The sequence below is a fragment of the Tenrec ecaudatus genome, assembly GCF_050624435.1.
Source record: "Tenrec ecaudatus isolate mTenEca1 chromosome 1 unlocalized genomic scaffold, mTenEca1.hap1 SUPER_1_unloc_15, whole genome shotgun sequence".
NCBI classification, from domain to species: domain Eukaryota; kingdom Metazoa; phylum Chordata; class Mammalia; order Afrosoricida; family Tenrecidae; genus Tenrec; species Tenrec ecaudatus.
The window spans coordinates 626,834-648,596 of record NW_027457555.1 but is presented as its reverse complement, the minus strand read 5'-3'; positions in this window follow the sequence as shown (position 1 = coordinate 648,596).

Below are 21,763 nucleotides of genomic sequence, written 5' to 3'. Positions count from 1 at the left end.
GGCCAGACAGCTGGGACCTTTTCTATCAGTGGCTCTCTCAGCAGCTGGGGAAATCAGTCTCTTGGCCCTGAGAGGAATCTGGGTGACACACTCATCTATGACAATACCCTGAAGAACAAGCTCCCGCAAAAACCTGGCTGAGAACTCTCGCCTAGAAAACAGGAGTGCATGCCTAGCTAATAATAGCCATTTACTGAAGGCCCTATGATTGGAACTGTGCCTCATTTACAGATGGAAAACTAGAGGAAGGGATTTAAGGTGGCTAAGTTAATAAGTGACAGAGACAAGATTCAAACACAAGTTTGAAGCTGGTACTGTTAGCCTTTTTTCCAGGGCTGGGTTTTAGATGAGGCAAATGAGACACTTGTCAGGCACACAAGGTAAAGAGGCCTTCCCTCTCCAGTGTGACTTTCCCCATAAGTCTGAATCATGGGCCTGGTGTGTCTTATTTGCCTTCCCTGAGTCTCAGAACCTGGTCTAGTCTGATTTGCTATTTGGAGGAATAAGCCAGAATGCTCAAGTACTCTGAGTCAAGACCCATTCTCCCCTGGAATTGTTCAGTGGGACTTACCAGCCTCTTCCTTCGTGTTTCACTTTTCTAGAAAGCTCCATGGAGGACTAGCTCTCATGAAGAGAGCTTCAAAAAGCTCATGGCAAAATTCCATTATTTTTTCGTATCATTTTTCCACACGCTTTTGGAAGCTCCCTCCTCATCCCTTTCCACAGTCTTTCTCAAGGAAAGAGACTGTTGCTGGTTGATGTCACATGCCCCTGAGTCTGTTTTCTACTCAGAAAGCTCGGCACAAACTCTATCAACAAATGACGTAGAGTCAAACGTGCTGTGTGTCTTTAAGTTGATGTCAGCTCTCATAGTGACCCTACAGGACAGAGTAGAACTGCCCCCAAAGGTGTCGTAGGCTGAGATCGTTATGGGACCAGCTCGTCAGGTCTTTTCCCCTTTAGAGCCCATGGGTAGGTTCAAACTACCAGCCTTTTGTTTAGCCACCCAGTCCTTAGCCAAGTACCACCAGGGCTCTTTAAAACAGGGATTAGGTTGATTAATTGTATAATCTCCAGCCACATTTGAAAGCTGCTTCCCAGAACACCCTTCCCCAGATTGTTGATTAAGACGGGCATTTGGGGACTCATTTCTTTCTCATTTGTGTAAGTGCACTCTAAGAGAGGGGTTTCCCTTCATAGATAGGTGATCACATACTATTTTTCCAAATTGAACCACTCTTGGTGGTATATTGGGTTAAGAGTTGGGCTGCTGCTAATGGCAAAGTTAATGGTTCAAACCCACCAGCTACTCCTTGGGAGAAAGATGAGGGTTTTCTGCTCCAGTAAAGATGTGCAGTTCTGAAAATCAGCAGAGCCAGTCTATTGTGCCATATATGAGGTCAACCCCATGGCAGTGGATTTGGTTTTGGTTTTGGTCTGTGGGGGAAGTCCTTAAGTCATTCTTTAGTCACATGGAGGAGTCCCTGGGTGGTGCAGATGGTTAACATAGTGGGCTACTAACTCATAGGTTGGAGCTTCAAGCCCAGCCAGAAGTGTCTCCGAAGAAAGGCCTGGTGCTGCATTTCAAACAACAACAACAAAATCAGTTATAGAAAAAAACAACAGAATGTCGTTCTACTCTGGCCCAAAGGAGTCCCTATGAATCAGAGTTAACTTCATGGCAACTGGCATGGGTTTGGTCCATGGGAAAAAAGAACCCTTCATAATTGCCTCCATGCCCAATAGTTCCTTTCCTGTATCCCTAGACCACCCCAGCACCCTCAGCATCTTGCCTTATAATTGCCATGGGTCCGTCTCTCTTCCCAGTGGGCCAGGCCGTGATGAAGCCGCTGCCGACACAGAGGGATTGTGCAGTCCCTGCATGATCTACAGTCCTCATGACATGTATCTTGAATGAAGATTAAGTGATCCTCTCTAGAGCTTAGCTCAGGGGAATCCACTACCTCAGCTGGAACCGAAGTGGTGCCAGACCAATATCTGTTTTTAAAAGATAGAAGGGCATTCCTAATCTTTGTGGAGAAACAGAGAGGATTTAGTGAAATGTTTCTGCAGTTGAGGCTACAGATGATCTGTTGACATGGTCTAAAAGGTTGTAGGTGGTTTAATGTCTCTGGGTACCATCAATTTTGCATTTTGTCCTGACTTAGCAAATTGGTTGGGATTTCGGCTTACTGACAAGGACCTTCAGAAAGAATGTGGTTGCAGGAGCAAGTTTAAGAAAGGAAGGAGCTTTGAAGCAGCCCTCACTGAGTACCAATCCAAAACTCTGTAACCCAGCACCTCAGAGGGCTTGATCTGGGATGGACTGTGGCAGCAGCACCATGAGCCAATTACTCCAGTGGCCCTGACTGAAGGCTCAGAACCTGCCTCTGATTGGCAGCTGAGAGATACTAGGACCGTCACCTGCCACATCGCCTGTATTTCTCCTGGCAGTAAGAAATACCCAAAGTACACTATGTTCGGGCAATCTTTCCAGCCTACAAGCAGTTGTTGCTTATCTCTGTCAGCTTTGTGCAGGGGAACAATCAGGTTTTGAAATTGAAAGACTTGCATGTGTGTGACTCATGAGGTTAAGAGACAACGCATAACAACTATATTACCAGGTTTCCTTCCTCTTGAAGGATAGGTAAGCAACAAAAGGACCATTTCTCTTAAAACCTCTGATCGAGAGTGGCACACAACTCCTTCCACTTTTATTCTATTGGCCAAGCCCTTCACTGGCAGGGCAGGGAAGTTTACTCTTTCCTTGGATGACTAGGAAGTGAGTGAAATTTTGTCATCTCATACAAAGGGAAAAGGGAAACATGCTCTATGATCAAATAAGTTAAAAAAAAGTCAAAATATTCATAGAATCTGCCGAGTGTGGCAAAAGCATGAGCACTCCCATTGTAGAAGAAACACTGCTCTTGGACCACACTGTGCCTGGCAAGGGAGGCTGGGAGGATTTATGCTTGATCACTTTGGCAAAGTCATTAAGCAAGGCTGATCAGTAGAAAAGGAAATTGGGTTTGGTGCGGGGATGTGTCATTGGATATGCAGGTGATTCTCCTTGAGATGTTTGGCCCACAACTTTGGACTCACATACAGCAGTGACCATGAAGATGGCATCGGACCTGGCGACATTTCATTTTTGTATATAGAAAGTTGACACAAGCATCTCCTGGTGGTGTAGTGGGTTACACATTGTGTCCCTAACCTTAAACTCAGCAGTTCGAAAACATCAGCACTCAGTGAGGGAAAGATGAGGTTTTCTACTCCTGTCAAGAGTTACAGGCTCAGAAACTCATGGGGGCAATTCTCCCCTGTACTACAGGGTCGCTATGCATCAGCAGTGACTCGATGGCAGGGAGATTAAGTTGATATTACCTATTTTAGAAAACGGTTCTGGTTATTCAATTAAGTAAGGCAGGTGCAGCCCTGTCACACAGGGTTTGTTTAGATAGCACAGTAGTGTCCACTCACTCATTAGCTCAGTGTGTCTGGAAACCCAATGTGTATTTCCACATGGGACAAGTCAGGTTGAAGACACTGGGGATTCGTGCTTTGTTGAGCAAGCCCTGGAATTGCAAGAGTTCTAAAAAGAGGTCAAAGTTCCTGTTTTTATAGCTCTCTCTCACACACAGAGACACACACACACACACGGAGAAAGTGGTGAACTTCACAGAACGTAGTGGGGACTTCACAGAAAGGGGGGTTGATTGCCGTGAACAGGGTTGGGATGGGTCTTGTTCTATCCATTTGAAAGTCTCTAGGCTAAACAGAAATGTCCTGGTGGTATAGTAGTTTCCGTGTTGGCCTGCTAACCACCAGATCAGCAGTTCTGAATCCACCAGTTCCTCCATGGAAAAAAGATGAGGCTTTCTATTTGAGTAAAGAATTATAGTCTCAGAGAGTCACTGGGGCATGTTTATTCTTCCCTATAGGGGCGCTGCCAGTCAGAATGAACTCAGTACAGTATGCAAATAACAAGCTGTGCTAATACCATTCCAGAGAGACAATTGTGTTCCAGGGACTTTGGTTTCGCCTGGCCCCTGACCCTGAGGAAACATGAGGTCTTCAGGTCCTCTCCTGCTGCTCTTCTTTACCATCCTCCCATATCCTCCTCTGCACTCCCAAGTGGTGGGCATGATTTATAAACACAGAAATCCACTTACTCCTTTGGAAAAGTGGTTTAATTCACCCAAAAATTCGGAGAATTGTGTCGTCTCTCTTTCAAAGTAAATTATACGATGAACATACAATATTGATTGCAGGCATGTGGATTCTTAATCCTCAAGTTCCCATGAAACCCTGCTTTCCATGGAAAATTAGCCCGCCATTTCAGCACACCAGTATTGCCAGGAGAAAGGAGCCTCAGCAGCCACCACTGCTCCGCAGCCTGCTTTTCACGGTCACACGGGGATGTCAGAGTGCCCCACACCTCGTACACTTGACTCAGTGCTTGCTTGCAGGGGTTGCATTTCGTTAGACCCCAACAACTTCCGAGCATTGGCAAATTCCCTCAACCAAAGGTGGGCAGTGGCCTCAAAATGTCACCAGTCATTAACCACCAGCAGGGTTGCGTTATGCTCGTCAGTGCCGTCATGTGCAAGGGGAAAGACAATTCCCACAGGCTGCCCGCTGTGTTTGGGGAGGGAATGCCAAGTGGGGAAGCTGGGGGTCCTCACCCCAGCAGCCATAGTTCCTGGCTCCAGGCCCTGCCCCAGGCTGTGCCAGGACGAAGAGCCTGGACTCTCAGAGACTCCATAGCTCGATTTCCACTCAGGTTGTGTTGTGTTGATCATTCCTTCCCTAGGCTGCCACCCATTTGTCAGTTTGTCATCATGTTGTCATTTGTCTATAGCTGTGATTGCTGTAAGCGGTGTCACCAGCTACGATTATAACCAGAGCAAGACATTCTGGACACGCTTCACCAGAGCATCCAAGCTAGGACACACTGGGAAAAAAGACCTGATGATGTACTACTGAGAATGAGTCCATGGAACCCTATGGATCAAAAGAGAATACCGTTCAAAAAAGTACTGTAAGAGGAGCACCCTAGGTGGGAATACACTCACACTATTCAGTGGGACGACTCCCTGGGTAGTGTTTGACCAGCACCCAGGAGGTCGGCAGTTAAATCCCACCCAGAATCCAAGAGGTACCTAAGGAAGGTAGGCCTGAAAATCTGCTTCCAAAAGGTCACAGCCTTAAAAACCCTATGGAACAGTTCTACTCTGAAATGCATGGGAGTCGCTATGAGTCAAAATGGACCGAAAAGCAGCTAATAACAACAACACTATATAAAGAACAACACTGCAAGACCTTAGGACAAAATACAGAGCAGGCACAATAGCCTCGACCCCACAGGATAGGGCAAATTATTTTCCTTTGTACCAGAGACCGGAACTGTACAACGGAATGAAACCCTGCCTGCTCTTGTGTCATCACCACAGTCGTTGGTCCATGTTGAGTCCATTGCTGTAGCCACTGTGGACATCCATCTTATCAAGGGTCTTCTTCCCTCTTGCTGCCCCTGTACTTTAACAAGCATTATGTCCTTTCTTAAAAACAGTCTCTCCTGATAGCATGTCCAATGGATGTGAGATGAAGACTTGCCATCCTCACTTCTAAGGGGCATTCTGGCCATGCTTCCTCCAAGAGGGATTTGCTTGTTCTTCTGACAGCCCAGACGACTTTCGGTATTGTTTGCACATCATTCACATGCATTGATTCTTCTTCAGTTTTCCTTACTCACTGTCCAGCTCTCACATGCATATTGACCATTGAAACTACTTACCTTGAATTCAGAGCTTAGGGTACACTACTCAAAGCCACATAGCTTGTGAGCGGCTGAAACATGTCTGCTGCCAGGATCTGTCCAATTCATTTTATTGAAACATCATACTCAAAAGGTGCTTTAGGCAAACATATTTTCTCTTTTGACTACATGTCCCAATAATATAACCAGGCTCATACCCTCACATTGTAATTATTCAGCTATATGTCTGAGAGGAAAAAGACCGCCAACCATAAAACTGATGGGAGAATAGGTACTGACTGTCACCTGCAATGCCATTCCTTCAACAAATATTTATTGAGTGTTATTCAAATGACAACATTTTGCAAAGCTTTAAGAAGACCCAGATGTAGAGAACACAGTCCCTGCTCACAGGAGACTCACAGATACTGCATCAGGGCATTCAGATCAGGGACACCACAGATAGATGCTGAAAGAAAAATCATTAAAAAAAATAGCAACCACGCATGGAATCCAGGACAGATAAAAACCTCAGGAACAGCAATGGGAGTAGCGATACAGTGGTAGCTTTTTAATCTCCCATCATCTTGCATAGGGGTGGAGTCCAGACTGTCACTCAGGCCATAGCCAGTGAGGTCTCAATGTGGGCATGGCCTTCTCTTGAGGATTCTGGCAACTCCTGTATTCTTTCCTGGGGGTGAGAGACACCCATGACTTGATATTCCTGCTGACAAGATACATGGATCTACATTGACGGCAGACAGAGCCTTGAATGGGGAGGAGTCATGTGGAGACCCATGCCACTTTCCACCTCTACTGGGTCCATAAGACATTCCACCGACCGCCCTGTGATCTTCCAGCACTTGGTGTCATTGCATGTGTTGCATAAGTCTGAAAAAAATTTACACACTGTTATTAGACATATGGGTTAATTTCGTACTTATGGACGTGGTCTGGACTGGGCTGGGATGTTTTCTTAATATACAATTATTCTTCTATAAAAAGCTTTTTTAGGACACATGAATGTTTATGAATGTGCTTCTCTGGTCAACTCAAACTGACTCAGATACCATGAGGACACAGGGTGGCTGTGTAGGGAAGGGGAGGAAAAGGGAACTTATAACAATGATGGATTTAGAACACACACACACACAGCCTAGGGGCCGAATAACAGAAATATTGGTAGAGGGACACAGAAGACAGTGTGTATAAAGATATTAATTTATATATAATTTAGTAAGGGTGTGAGGGTTGAGGAAAGAGGGGAAAAACAGGAGCTGATATCAAAGGGGTCAAGTAGAATGATAGTGTTTAGAAAATGATGGTGGCAGCATATGTACAAACTCGCTTGATCTGATTGATTTATGGATTGTTATATTATCTGTCAGAGCCCCCATTAAAATGTGTTCTTTTTTCGATAACAACATAAACTCACTGCCATGGAGTCAATTTTCACTCAGTATAGAACACCCCCTGTGGTTTCCTGGCTTGCTATTCTTTAAGGAAACAGAAAGCCTTTTCTTTCCCCTGCAGAGTGGCTGGTGGTTTCAACTATTGACTTTGAGGTTAGCAGGCACCATAGCACCATGATTCCTAAGGATGCTGATAGAAAGGAAGAACCTTGTGGAACATAATTTAAAATTCTTTAACTATCTAGACTTACTTAACTGGAAGAGTCCCAGAGACTATGACCCTGAGTTACTCTTCAAACCTTGAATTGAAACTGTCCCCTGAAGTCATCTTTAAACTAAATAACAATTTAGCTCTTAAAGGATTGCATCCTTGAGTATTGCAGTCTTTAAAAATCAGCACAAATCTAAATGGGCTACAGATAATTCAAAATATATGTGAGAGGGTTGTGGCAGAGAGATTAAGTAAAAAGAAACACCTAGAATAGAAAGAACAAGAATGTTAATTCAATATGAAGAGTGTGACCAATGTCACTGAACATTGTGTCCAGAAAGGGTTGAAATGGAAGATTTTGCTTTGTATGTTTTCACATATCAAAATTAGATATTAGTAGAAAAAGAGAGAGACTCGCATCTGTTTGAGGCAGACTACCAAATACTGGGTTATATATAATGCTAAGTATTGAATATTATCCCATTTTCATATGGCAAGTATGGAAAGCCAAGGATGGAGTGAGGCATTCACAGGGGAGATGGCATTTGAATGATCCAGGAATATGGCTAAAGAAGATGCTCATTCCCAAGTGTTTCCACTGGGTTCGCAAACACATCAACAAATGAATGTCAAAAAACCCGTCTCACCCTCTAACTCAGAGCTGTGCAACCGAACTCTCTTCTATGATGAAAATGTTCCAGAGCAGTGATTCTCAACCAGTGGGTCGCGACCCCCAGGGGGGGGGTTCGAACAATGCTTTCACAGGGGTCATCCGATTCATCACAGTAGCAATATTATAGTTATGAAGTAGCAACAAAAATAATTTTATAGTTGGGGGGAGCACCACACATGAGGAACTATATGAAAGTGTCAACATTAGGAAGGTTGAGAACCATTGTTCTAAAGGCATGACATCCAATCTGGTAGCTACTACATTTTACCAGGAAAGACCAGTCCATGGAAAGGGACATCATGCTTGGTAAAACTGAAGGTCCACCAGAAAAGAGACTGACCATCAAGGAGATGGGCTGACACCATGGCTGCAACAATGGACTCCAACCTAACAACCATGGCGAGATTTGGCACAAGATCAGGCAGTTTCCTCAAAGTAACATCCTTGATCGTCAGTCTTTTTAAAAGATCTGTTGTAGCACATTTAGCCAATGCAACGTGTCATTTGATGTCTTGACTGATGCTTCCTTGAGCATTGATCTGGCTTAGGGTTTAAAAATTCCCCTTGGCTTCTCAATCATACAGGAGGTCCACACAGTGATCATCTTTCCTCACTACACAGAGTGTCATGCCCCACTCACATTGGTCTCCTTGCTTTTCCAGGAAGAAGCTTGGAGAACCCAATCACAAGGCCTTTTGCACTGACTGTCTCCTACCTGGAACACTTTCCCCACCGCCACATGACCACTCCTGTGTCTTCCTGCCTTATTCAAGTACTGCACTGTCAATGAGATCTTCCTTGGCTGCGATGCACTACTTGCCCCAAGTTTCCCATCCAGCGCAGTTTAGTGAGAAAAATCTCACTGCTACCTGCAGGGGGGGAGCCTCGGCACTGGCATCTCAGAAAATGGAGCATAATCAGAACAGAAATGTGACCCTACCTCTCATGCTAAAAGGCTGCTAACTGCAAGACCTAAACCACCACACAACCAGCCACTTCTCAGGAGAAAGGCTGAAAGTCAGTCTCAGAAACCTACAGGGGAAGTTCTACCCTGTCTTATAGGGTCATTATGAGTCAGTATCAACTCTATGGCAGTAAATTTGCATTTAGGGGGGGGCGCGTTATAAGGAGCACTGGGTCACATACCCTGATCAATCCAACTGGCAGCTGCATCAGCTGGCTAAGGCTTCAAAAGACTGAGTAGGCAACCCAGAGCTCACTGCTGTTGGCAGAAACTTGTGTGGGGTCAGAAGGACTTGAGGTGATGGTGTCCTTCTCAGTGGCCTCAGATAATCTTCTCCCCGGTCTGGGCATCAGCATCTTCTTTGCAAAATGGGATGATTGCATTAGAGAACCACTAAACTCCTACATACCTGAGCAACCAGGAAGCAATTGTGAATCCTGGAGAGGAGCAAAGACTATGCTGGTGGCTCTGCAAATCTTGGGAAGCTTGGATCCGATGCGGCTGGAACTGTCCACTGCGAGGCTCCAAGAATCCCGAGAGCTGTAGTTCAGGTCTCCCCCTTGCCTGTGTACCATGGAAGATTTAATAAATGTTCTCCTCATGCTACCTTTAGGATCCTTGGTGGCAAACTGGCAAAATCCCTTCACATTGGCCTGTTAACTGCAGGGTTGGCAGTTCAAACGCACCTGCTGCATTCCTGTAGGAAGGGCAGCTTTCAACTCCCACAAAGAATTGTTGTTTCAGAAATCCACAAGGACAGTTGTATCCTGTAACTATGAGTCAGAACTGGCACAATAGCAGTGCGTGAGTGAGCTTTAAACTACATTTGAGACTGTGGTCTAATTTGAATTCCCCTACCTGTCCTTTGGGTGTCATGGGAAGAGAGTAGATAGGAGAAAAAAGGGTAGAAGGCAGTGAGGGAGGAGGGTAGAATGTACGGGAGTAACACGTTCTGGCAGAAAATTGTGTGTATGTGTGTGTGTGCGTGTTCTATTGTAATTCACACAGATTATGGGTGGGGGAGGGAACTGAAAAAGTAAATATCCATGAAAAAGAAAAATTTTTTTCTTTGGTGATTTTCCTTTTGTTGAGCTAAGGGATGGAGAATGTACTGCATGGGCGTGACCAGCCACTGGACCGGTGTGCTGTTAACACACCCTCCTGCCTTTGCATACTGGGGGCCTCTCTGTAAACAGAAGTGACTTGTGACTTCTGATTTCCTGGGGCTCTAAAGAGAACCCGAGAATAGAAGTTCTAAATCGTGAACAAAGGGGAGACAAAGGGTTAATGAGAGGACAGAAGTTTGAAGTTTCATTGGATGAACACAGCGCCAGCATCCAACAAACATGCCAAAGGCTGAACTCTGCCCGGAAGTAATGAATGAGCACTGCCTTTAGCCCGTGTCCTCACTCTCCCCGTCTCCTGCACTCCAAGCCAGCCTCACTAAGAGTAGTCAAAGGTGACATGGTGGTCCTTTCATCTCTCTCTGACCCCTCACGCTGCCTTCACCTCTATCCAAGTTGCTTCATCCTTCCCCCTTCTCCCTGATTTTCCTCGTGGAAAGATCTAATTCCTACTAACTGGTAAAAGTCAGTTAGCACACAAGAAAGAAGACATCTCCTTCCTCAGCCTATGCTGCAGAAAAGGAAACCCGGGCTTGAGCTCATTTGCCCTACTGTCAAAGGTCCCATCACGGGCAGGGCCATGATGTGAAAATTCAAGCAAGCAGCCCCAGAGCCAGAGCTCCCAACCCTCATCCACTGCAGTTCAAGTTCATGGGGTGAAGTGGTGAAAAGCTAACCAGAAACTGAGGGTCGATGTAGATACCCAAGGCTTACCTGCCAGGGCACTCACTCACTGCCATTGAGTCAATGCTGACTCATAACAACCCTATAGGACAGGGTAGAATTCCCCTGTGAGTTACTGAGGATGTATCTCTTTATAGGAATAGAAAGCCCCATCTTTCCCTTGTGGAGTGGCTAGTGGTTTTAAACTGTTGCACAAAGCATAACCATGACACCATCAGGACTCCAAAACATGCCAGGGCAATCAAAGGTTCTGTGAGATCTCTCAGGATAGAGATATACCTTGCTCCTTGGCTACACACGAGAAAGCATTCACCTCCAAGCCTAGTTTGTGATCCAAGTGAGTTTTATGAGAATTAGAAGAAGTTTCAGGTTTATAAAGGCACCTGCAGGGCTCTTCAGAAATGTGCATCTCCTTAGAAGCTTCCCTGAAAGTCACGAGGTCTGCTCTGTGCTCCTGCCTTTTAAATTACTCCCAGAGGTGGGGCGTGCTGGTGACCCTGGTTGAACTCATTGGCTGAACTGAATTCACCTGGCCTTGGTGGGCCAATTCAGGTGCAGAACACACCCAGTTGTACCTCCCCTTCCTGGCTGGGAACCTGAGCCTTTGAGCATGCGCAGTGTACCACTTGTTCATGGGACAAAGGCTCAGACTGCTGACCATGCGTAATGGATGCCTCAGTCCCTAAGCTAAACTACCTAGCAGTTCCAAAACCCCACTGCTGTGTAGTGTTCATGAACTTTGGTAGGAACACATCCTTACCACGAAGAATCCTGGTGGCCCAATGGCTAAGCACTTGGGCTTTAGACCGCGGTCAGTAGCAATACATGAGAAAAAGGTTTTGCAATTGTAAACATTCCACCCCACTGCCATCAAACGCAAAGGACCTCTGGTGACATGGCGGGCTACTCACAGAGCTACTAAATGCAAAGTCAAGAGTTCTAACCCACCAGCTTCACTGTGGGAGAAAGATGAAGCTATCTATTCCTATAGAGACATAATATCTCAGAAACCTATAGGGAAAATTCTACCCTGCCATGGACTACTAAATGAACAACCTAATCTTTCTTGGAAGAAGTCAGGCCAGAGTGCCCTTGACAGAATATATGGCAAGATTTTGCCTCCCAAATATGTTGGACATATTGCCTGGAGAAGGACATCCTGCTTGGTAAAGTGGAGGGACAGCACAAAAGAGGAAGGCCCTCAAAGAGCTGGATTGACACCGTGGCTGCATCAATGGACTCAGGCAGAGAACAAATGTAATGATGGTTCAGGACCTGGAAGTGTTTGGTTCTGTTGTGCATAGGGTCACTTTGGGTCAGAAACCACTCAATGGCACCCGACAGCAACAACAACAAGTATATAAGATCACCATGAGTTGGAATCAACTCGATAGAAAATGGGCTTTGGGTCTGTCATGGAACCAACCCTGGCTCATAGCGACCCAATCATGGGATTCTGAGGCTGTAAATCTTCATGGGAGGAGAGGGTCTCATCTGTCTCCTGCGGAGCAGCTGGTAGGTGTGAACCCCTGACTTTGCGGTTGACAGTCCAACACTTCCCTTAGAGTACCCCCTGGGGCTCCTTTGGTAACGATGACAGACTAGGAAACCCAATGGGGACATTTCTACTCTGTCACATGAAGGTATCCTATGCAGAATGGGCTCAACGGGAACTAACACCAACCCCACCACTTTTAACACCATCCCAACCTTACAGACTTTGCTAGGCTCTTGAAGGAATTGACTTTCTGCACTTCCACTGAGCGAGCTATGAGCATGCATTCCAAAACGTAACTTCCGGTCCTGAACTAGGGATCAGCTGCACATGTAAGGATGTGCTTCTAATGTGGAAGGAAATAAAGAGAGGGGATCTGGAAGCAGGAAAAGCCAGGAAGCAGGAGTCACTTAGGCAGACCCCTTTCCTAAACCAACTTAATTAGCATATCACAGATCCTGGCTCAGAGGTGATGTTCAAAGAAGAATTGTTGACTGAATACACAAGGGAAGGAACAGAATAAGTAAACACAGAAATGTGCTAATGACAAAATGGACTCACAGTTCTGACCCTGCTCTTCTTCTTCCAGGTTCTTCTCTAGTTGCTAATGGTATTTGCTCGAACTCTCACAAGCACAAAAGGAGCCCTGGTGGCCTAGCGGTTAGGCAGTGGGCTGCTCACCACCAAACTAGCAGTTCTAAATTAGCAGGCATTCTGAAGGAGAACAACAAGCTGTCTGCTCCTTTAAAGAATTACAGTCTTGGGAATGCACAGTGGTAGCTCTACCCTGGCCCATAGGGCTGCTCTGAGTCTGAATCGACTGGACAGCAGTGAGTTTGGGATTGGTTTGGTTTTCACAGGTACCCCGATCCGTTGGTGTTCTTGGTAAATTGCACACGCTGGTTCAGTGGACCTTGTATAGGGCTTGAGAATTTGCACTTCTATCAAGCTCCTGATGTTGCTAGTCTGTGACCATATTTGGGGTGGCAAAGCTCTGGACTACCCGGGTCTTCCTGGTGGCTGCTATCACAGCGCAAGTTCCCAAGAGTGCACCGCTACTCATTTCTTTGGAATGATTTGGACTGAGTTTTCCCAGCCATTTCATCATGGTTTTTGGCTATTTGTTCCATGACACTGAAAAGTTTGGACCTGACATACGCAGCTCAAGCTGTATTATCTATCTTCTCTGCCCTCTTGGATTGGAGATGGATCACCTATGAAGCGATGAGGGAAAGAAGGGTTGGGTATCCCCGGGTAATGTGAACAGTTAGCGCGCTCAACCACTGCTGATTAAAAGGTTTGCGGTTCAAATCCAAGGCCCCTCAGGAGAAAGGCCTGCTGGTTGACATCTGAACGACCAGCCTTTGAAAGCTCTGTGGGGTCCCGTGGTGCTGACCCACACGGCGTCACCGTGAGTTGGAATGGACTCCTCAGAAATGGGTTTAGTAAGCAGCACAAAGAGGAAACTCCTTGGTGAACTGGAGGCCACGGTAGCTGAAACCATGGGCTCCAACATACTACCCCTGAGGCTGGCAAAGGACCGGGCAGTGCTGCCTTGTGTTGCAAAGAAGGTCCCTGTGATGTCAGAATGACTGGACAGCACTAACAACAACAAAGGATGTCAGGGCCCTTCACTTCCCCAGACCACTGACCAGGTTCAAAGACCCGCATGCGAGTATAGTTTCACAGTTAGACGTGTTTAGAAAAAATAATGTTTGCAAAAGTAAAATCTTGGTTTACATTTTACAGAGCATGCACAATTAGTAGAACTCTTAAGGTCCACCGGAACCTCTTTAGGGTCCCCCCCACTTGCTCACCACCGATAAGTCGATTCTGACTCATATTGATCCTACAGGAGAGGTTAAAATTTCCCCTGTGGGTATTTCTGAAACTGTAGCTCCTTATGGGAATATAAAGCCTCCTCTTTCTCTGCAGCTGATGGGTTCAAACTGCCAACCTTTTCTTTAGCAGCTCAGGACTGACTTGTATCTCTATGAAACCAAAATCTACCTCACTGCCAGGGAGGTGATTCTGACTCTTAGTGACCCTATGAGGCAGAGTAGATCTGTCCCTGTGAGTTTCTGAGACTGTAACTCTTTATAGGAGTAGACAGACTCTTCTTCCCATGGAGTGGCTGGTGGTTTCAAAGTGCTGACTTCGGTGTTAGCAGCCCAACATGCAAACACTATGCCACCAAAGCTCCTTTTGTACCCCTATAAGTAGATAAACATTTCTCTTATATCTGTGTTTCAACCAAAGGCATGGCTATAGAGGAAAAAAGGCCATGAGTGTCAAGAATGATTTGAAAATGTGGAGTTCTTTTGGGAAAGGATATATATATATATGTATATATATATATATACTTGTGTATATAAATAGAATTCTGACGGCAAGAGTGGTCAGGAGTTGGACTGTTAATCTCAAGGTCAGCAGTTTGAATGACCAACCGCTCCTCTGGAGAAAGAGGAGATTTTCTACTCCTCTAAAGAATCACAGTCTCAGAAAACCAGGGGGGACATTTTACTCAGTCCCATGGGCCTGTGAGTTGGAATGGACTTGATGGCGGTGAGGGCATGAAAATATGCAAACACCCACCTCGGACTTAGGGTTTGACCTGCTCCCTCAGCCCCGTGAGCATCTGCATCTGCAGCCATGGACTTGGCCTTCTGTGAAGAACCCATTAATGCACCGCCACAAAGAGAATGAGTTTCCTCTGTGTCAGTCCATTACCCTGCCAACGTTCAGGATGAAGCCAACACCTTTGGTCTCCCAGAGAAATTGGCTCAACATCCCCCTGATGTGGTTGCATGACATAGGCCACTCATGCAATGCACTGCATGTGCTCTATTTAATGCACTATCACCAACAAGTCTACATGGGTGGTAACTCTGAAAACCTTGCCCAAACAGCTGGCTTCACCAAAGTATATGAAATCCTGTGGAGTCATCCACCAGTTCGACTCTGCACTGGCTGTACGTTGGCATTGCCAAGGGGGCTTTCTCACTGACCGTGACCTGAATCCTGCTTCCACTAAGCCTTGCTTCATTGGCCTGGGATGGCGCCAGGCCAATGGGAGGCTGGAAAGCTCCTAAGGGGTTCCAAAGTATGACCAAGGGTGAACACTACTGCTTTTGGCCATCACATCCGGGAAGGCCCTTGGGACTTTGCCACTCAAAGTATCATAGGTCAAGGAACCAGCAACATCAGCATTAGCTTCTCCCATGCTAATGCCATCGAGTTGATGCTGACTCATAGTGACCCTACAGGACAGGGTAGAACTGCCCTTGTGGGTTTCCCAGACTGTCACTCTTGCCCGGAGTCTACAACCTCATATTTCTCCCAAGGAGTGGCTGGTGGTTTAGGACTACTGTCCTTGTGGTTAACAGCCCAAGAGTACCAGGGCCTCTAGAACTGCTGGATCCTAGACCCCACCTTTACCCACAAAATCAGAATCTGCCCCCCAGCCCGATTTCCAGGAACCTGGGTAAATGCATGCATGTGAAAATTTAAGAAATACTTCCTTAGAAACCATTACTTTCCAGAACAAACTCCTCCTGACAGAGGTGCAGAAATGGAAGCCCATTAGGCCATGCTCGCCTAGAAGCAATTGGAGGTCTCAGTGCTCCTATATCCTGGCTGTCATCCAGATTTCCTTATTCTCACCTGGATTGTTGTCACTGCAGCAGGTATTGGTGAGTCCTCAGCACGAACAGCCCCAAATTAGGTCTAGAGACACAGCTCCCATTTCAGAGTAGTACAATCCACAGTTTACTGTAGAGTTTCTGGCTTTTACTGGCTTGGGGTAGGGTCTAGTGGGAAACGCATCTTAGCAAGAGCCATTATGTATTCTGCATGTGCACAATGAGTTTGTCTTGAGCCATATTTAAGTCTGATGTTGTTATGTATTCTCTTTCTATCCCATGCAACGTTATTTCTTTGAAAATTTATATTTGCTTTTACTTATCCAGACTTATAAGTCATTTATAGCTAGGTCTGATCGATTGGAATCAGATGACCACGCCTGGATTAACCATGGGTCCTGGTGACCATTAGGCACTTCTTTCCATGAATGATATTTTCACCTGAGTGAATGCATTCACGACTTTTCTTCTCCTAAGATAAATAAGCAGGTGGGTGTCATTTTGCTATGCTGGCACTTCCTTGTGTTGTTTTAAGTTCACCCAGCAATTTTTAAAAAGAGAAACATATTACAACTGTCACACACTTTATAATTCATGTGGGAAAATTTGGGGGAGAGCTAAATAGAGGTGACTCGTGGTGCAGTCTTACTTACTGCTTGTTAGAAGGTACTGAAATCTTATATACATAAACACTAGAAACCAGGAGAGAAGAAATGGTGGTTCCATGGCAGAATTTTCACTAGCCATGCAGGAAATTTGGGTTTGATTCTTGGCCAGTGCGCCTCCTGTTACAGCTACCACCTAACTGCTAGTGGAGGCTGGCATATTGCTATGATGCTGAACAGATTTTAGCGATGTTTTCTGCCTACCGACAGACTAGGAGAAAAGGCCTGGTGAACTCCTTCAAGCCATCAGCCACTGAAAAGCCCCCAGCTGACAAGGGGTCAAATCTACAACCCATTGAAGGAATGGGGCAGGACCAGTGGGCATTGAGTTCTGTAGCGCATGGAGTCCGCATGAGTCAGGAGCTGGCTGACTTGAAGGCAATTGTCCACAGCACTCTCTAGGAAGGCAGTGGTTGGAGCACATAGGCGTCCTTCATGTGGCCCCATGATCATCAAGCCTTAAGTCATGCAACCAACTCTGGGAAATGAAAGATGCCCGGGGTACCAGGGATATTTGAAGGACCTGGTGTAAATTGTTTCAGCCCGAGGGAGTTCTGGAAATCACCGAGGTAAGCTTCCTGCTGAAACCACTAACTTAGCACCAGTGCGAGTGGATGGGTGTCTGCGCATGTACCCAGCCACCATTAGTGCGTTTTTTGTTGTTGTTGTTGTTGTTGTTGCCGTTCACGTCTGTAGAGTCGATGCCGATTCACAGTGACCCTATATGACAGGGTAGAATTCCCCCTGTGAGTTTCTCACACTGCGACTCTTTACGGGAGTAAAAAAGGCTCATCTTTCTCTTGAGGAGTGGCTGGTGGTTTTGAATGGTTGATCTTGCCATTAGTCCATTGCGTAACCAGGTGCTATCAATTTGGTTCCAACTCATGACCACTCTATGTACAGCAGAACAAAACAACACGCTGCCCTGCGCATTTCTCACAGTCATTCCTACATTTGAGCCACTGTGTCAACCCATCTTGTGGAGGTTTGTCCTCCTTTTGGCTTGACCAAGCATGCTGGCCAACTCCAGGGACTGGTCCCTCCTGATAACACCCAAAGTACATGAAGCCAAATGTCACCATCCTCGCTTCTAAGAATCAATCTGGCTGTAGTTCTTTCAACATAGATTTGTTTGTTCTCCTAGAAGTTCCTTGGTGTATTCAATATTCCTCACCAGGACCATATTTCAAATGCATCAATTCTTCTCATGGGACTTCCTCATGCATTTTCCAGCTTCCACATGAAAATAATCATGCCTTGGGATAGGATATTCCTGAGTTTTTAAGGTGGCAAAGTCACCTTGGTTCAAAAAAATGTTTAAAAGAACTTTTGCAGCAAATTCACAAAAGCAATTTATCCAGTGATTTCTTTACAGATATTTCTATGAGCGTTGGTTGTGGATGGGTCCAAGTAAGATGAAATGCTTCATCATTTAAATCTTTTCTCTGTTTATCATGTTGCTTATTGGTTCAGTGGTGAGGATTCTTATTCTTTTAACCTCGAGTTGTAATCCATACTGAAGACTATCATCTTTGAACTTCATCAGTAAGTGCTTCAAATCCTCTTCCCTTGCAGCAAGCAAGGCTGGTCGCCTGCATATCTCAGGCTGTTCTCAAATTTCCTGCAATCCTGAAGTCTCCAATTCAGCCATTCAAAACTCAAAACAGCTCAATGCCATGGAAGTCAAGTCAATTCTGACTCCAGCAACCCTGTAGGCCAGGGAAGAACCGCCCGGAAGGTTTCCAAGGCTGTAATCTTTGTGGAAGCACATGGTCACATCTTTCTCACTCGGGATAGCTGGTGAATTCCAAGTGTTTCTCTTTCAGTTAACAGTGAAGGGCTTAAACATTGCCCTACCTGGATTCCAAGAGTGAGCTAGCAGCCACAATTTTCTTCTGAGACCAAAGGGGTTGTTAGGTGTGAATTCTCGACCAAGGGTGGTCCAGCAGACCTGCTCAGTATTTGCCCAGGTGCAAAATCCATCAAGAGGATGCATTGTCATTATTTTTAATCACATAACACACCCAGGTGTAGCAGCAACCCAGCTTTGTAATATCACCCTGGTTTTGATAAATATGTACCATTCCTTGATAACGCTTCCAAATCCTTTAATATCCTGCAGCTCAGTCCCTGATGTCTGGCTGTAACAAAATGTGTGAAGGGAGATCATATGTCAATAATCTCTCCCTGTCTGCCTCAACTCAGCACATAATCAGCTCCAAGGTAAAATGCATGGTAAGTCAGTTATGCGCTGGCGGGGAGGGCAAGGGGCCCCTTTCAGGTTTGTCTTCTGATGAAGCTGACCAAAAGGACTTCTTATTTCAGCCTATTAGGAGAGTGAGAGTTGCCCCCCCTCCCTCGCCATTTTTCTTTTCTTTTCCCTTTTTGTCCCTTCCCCCTTGGAGGGACAGCCTGCTCTGCTATTCTGAAAGTGTTGTCTGTTATTTGCTGCGCTCTCTACTCCATTAAATCACCTTTCCTCACATTAAATACAGGTCTTCAGCGTGGTCAGAGAGCTTTGCTCTGAGGGATAATGATATAATGAGGATGACGTGCATGAAAAATCATTTTTCAGCTCAATCCCAGGCAGACCACTGGGAAGCATGCAATGGGAAGGGAGAGAGGTGTACCTCACTTTAGACAAGAGCCAGGCTTCTGAGGGGGGCAGTCTCGACCTGGAAGGCTGCAGAAGGCTTCTTTACATCACTCACTCATTCACCCATTCATTCAACCAGCTTGCTACTTACTTATTAAATGCCAGACCTTGGGGCTCTCTCACTGAACAAAAGAGACAAAAATCCCCCTTCTGTCAAGAAGCTTCCATAAACGGAGGCATTCAAACACTTCCTAGAGAATGTGTTTAAAGTCCAATTTACACAAAAGCAGAAGAAGAGACTGATGCGAGGGGTTTCACATACACACATGTTCATATATGACTCCCATTGCAGTGACAAAGTGTAGTATTCTTCCAGGAGACACTATTCATTGGAGTTAAATTGCTCACCCCAAACCCCTGAGCTCTCTCTCTTTTTTTCTTTCTTTCTGAGAGCAATTGCCCTTGGAAGGGATTAGCTGTTATCACTCTCTAGCACCTTAGTGTGAAAATTATTTATTGGCTCCTTTTCCTGCCTAGATAGGAGGGGCCTTCAGGGTTGCTAAAAGCCAGAAAAATCCGAAAAAAGGCAGCAACAAGAGAGGCAGAGGACAATTGGGGCCAGTGTTTCTCATTTGAGTGGGGGGGGGCATTTGTTAAAGATGCAGATTACACACACACACTTCCCTGCCGCCCCCCCCAATATGGCCCTACTAAATAAGGATCCTACCCCACCATCTGTCCGGGAGCCCCTGAACTGGCCTTTCCCATGAAACAAGCCAGGACCATTGAAAGTGACTCTTTAGGCAAAAGACCCGTGACTTAGGTTTTCCAAACCAGGATAAAGCCCATTAGTTAAGCACTTGCATATTAACCAAAAGGTTGATGCTTCAAACCCACCCACAGGTTCCTAGGAAAGCAGGCCTGGTGATCTGTTTCTGAAAGGGCACAGTCTTGAAAAGGATCCCTGGTAACATATTGTCCTGCTAGCCATAAGGTCAGCAGTTCAATACTACCAGCTGCTCTGAGAGAGAAAGCTGAAGCTTTCTACTGTACAGATGTATAGTCTCAGAAACCTACCATGGCAAGTATACTCCGCTGCCATGAGTCAGAATTGACTCAATGGCAGCAAGTGAGTGGATGGGCAGGGATTGATTGGGCACCAACTAACACTAAGAACAACTATTTTGGGTGGCAGTGACATGACATTCTTCTGCTTTATCTAGAATCTGAACTCTCAGCGTCATTAACAATGGAGGCAACAGACAAATAATTATAAACTACAGAAGGCTAAAGAGAAGCTAAAGAAGTTACTTCTGTTTGGGGTTTAGTTGTGTGTTCTTTTTTTGAGCAGAAAATATGAACTATGAAGGAGCAAGGACTTGCTGGACTTAAATATAAACTGTAAGATCTCTCTCCGGGCTAGAGTTACATCTCAGTTCTTGGCTCTGCATGAGAAAGAATTCACGCCAAAGCCTGGCTCGTGATCCAAGTGAGTTTAATGAAAGTTAAAAGAAGTTTCAGGTTTTATGCGGCACCCCTAGGATTCCTCCCCACCTTGCAGCCTGGCAGAGACTGCTCGAGGTCACGCAAAGATATCTCTCCTAAGTTTTCCTCCAAAAAAAAGACCTGTCTCATGTTCTTTCTCAAGTTCTCTCTCCAGTTCCTGTCCCCAGTTTTTCCTTTCTCCCCCTCACTCCTGCCTTTTCAAGGATTCCCGGGGGGAGGCAAGGTGAATGACCCCAGGTCGATCCCATTGGGCTGATCCAGGTTTAACGCCCATCCGTACCCACCAGCGGGAAAACCTAGGCTTTTGTTCTATGCTTGGTTCTCCTGGGCATGCGTCAATGGACATCTCATTCCTGCCTATTTGCCTAACAAAACCTATTTTTCAACCGCAAGTCTTTCTTGCCAAAAAATAATGTCCCATAATAGGAATGGCATGAGCATGGCTTCTGCGTTGGATCAGATCAAGAAGATAGCTTTCATGCCCTGTACTAAGATCACAAAAGAATGTAATCCAGTGCCTTGTAGACAGTCTCATGTACACAAAAGGTTTTCTAAGAGTCTAAATAGGCTGAATTGCAGCCTAAAACAGAGAGGGACCCATTTCAAAGAGATGTGGGGACACGGCTTTCATAAAATGGAATGCATCATGTAATCCAGTGCAAGGGAAACCCACTAACTTTGGGAAGGAACTGCATTGGCTTGGACTAAACAGCCAGAGATAGTGCTACATAAAAAGAAAGAAGATGATTGATAAAGCAACCCAGACATTATTGTGGAAAAGGAAAAGGGACTTAGAAGACAATCAAAAGCTACAAGGAACCTCTCTTAGGGAGAAGTCTTGTGGTTTCAACTTGTGTGCTCTGGGGGATATTTGGCAGTCACGTAAAAAATTGTGCATTCAATTTAATCCCTTTAAGGGATTTTGCCACTGGGCCTACAGCCCAACTATCCTGACAAAAAAAAATCTATCTTGAAAATCACCCTGCTGTGAGGAAGCTAAAGGCAAGCACATGATTCGATCACATGGAGGG